A 1,384-nucleotide genomic window follows, 5' to 3' on the forward strand; every position below is an offset into this window, starting at 1 on the left:
GATCGCCGTGCTGTGCTCCTCCCTCCCTCCCCTCCGGCAAGATCCCCATGCTCTGCTCCTCCCTCCCTCTCTCCCCTCCGGCGGCCTCCCTCTCCTTGATCCGCAACCAATCAAACCGCAACCAATCCCCCACCCACCCTTCCTCCCTCTAACTCGCGCAGGTGCAGGCGCAGGGCACAACGCGCAATCCAAGGCGGCGCCGTCCTCGTGCAGCTCAGCCTGGCGGACCTCAGGGCCGTCTCCGTGCTCGGCCGCGGTGCCAAGGGAGTCATCTTCCACGTCGTGCCCGAGGGCGAGGGCGGCGCCGGCGACGTCGCCATGGCGCTCAAGTCGGTTTCGCGGGAGGCTGAGCGGCACAAGAAGAGCGGCGGGAGTGGCAGCAGGGACGGACACCGGAGGATTTGGTTCGAGCGTGACGTGCGGCCCGCCTCCACTGTTGCTGCTCCGCCGGGGACCCGGCGGCGATGGTGAAGGCTGTCAGGGTCCACGAGCTCGGCGGCCTAGAGGCAAGCCGATCCCCTCTTTGTTTTCCGGGCCGAGGGTAAGGGCTTCTCTTTTCTAATCGATTTCTGGTGTGCAGGCGCTGAGATGGGAGGATGTGGAGGTGGGCAAGCCTGGGGACGGTGAGATCCGGATCTGGAACACCGCCATCGGCGTCAACTTCATCGACGTCTACTTCCGCAAGGGCGTATACCTCGCTCCCCTCCCCTTCACCCCCGGTACCAACCGAACCCAACCCTAATTCCTAAAACAGATTTCCACTAGATCGATTGATGATACCTTGCTGTTTGTTGCTAACGAAACTGAAGAAACCGTGTCTATCCCGGGCCAGTTGCCACTCAAACCAACACTGTCCCACTTACCATTTTACTAGTTGACACACCATGGTTTGATCGATCGTCAGTTGGTGTAAGTGCTCAGGGGCAGGATTCTCGACACTAACTGAGTGTCACACCCAATGGTCCAACTAATTTTATAGCTCAGAATTAGCGCTCAGTTGTGACATATAAGTATTACGATACAGCATCAGAGAAATGCTTATATCAGTTTAGTTTATTGCTTGAATTTGCTGCTCACTTTTCTTATCCTGTTTCAACTAGATTGATTAATGATAGCTTGGCGATGATTTAGTTTATTTTTACCTGTTAATCTGATTTAGTCTATTTTTACCTATTAATCTGATTTAGTTTAGGACTAAATGTTTTGCTGTTTTTGTCGTATTAGTCAGATTTAGTAACTATTTTTTTAATCTTTTCATGTTGATATGTAAGCCGATCTAAATGGGTTGTCATACATCCTTATAATTGTCTGTCATAGATAATCATTAGTATGCATCCAACTGTTGATATCTGCAAGTATCTATATTTCATACATCTAAAAATTG

Source organism: Triticum dicoccoides, chromosome 5B, assembly GCF_002162155.2.
Source record: "Triticum dicoccoides isolate Atlit2015 ecotype Zavitan chromosome 5B, WEW_v2.0, whole genome shotgun sequence".
In the NCBI taxonomy this organism is placed as follows: domain Eukaryota; kingdom Viridiplantae; phylum Streptophyta; class Magnoliopsida; order Poales; family Poaceae; genus Triticum; species Triticum dicoccoides.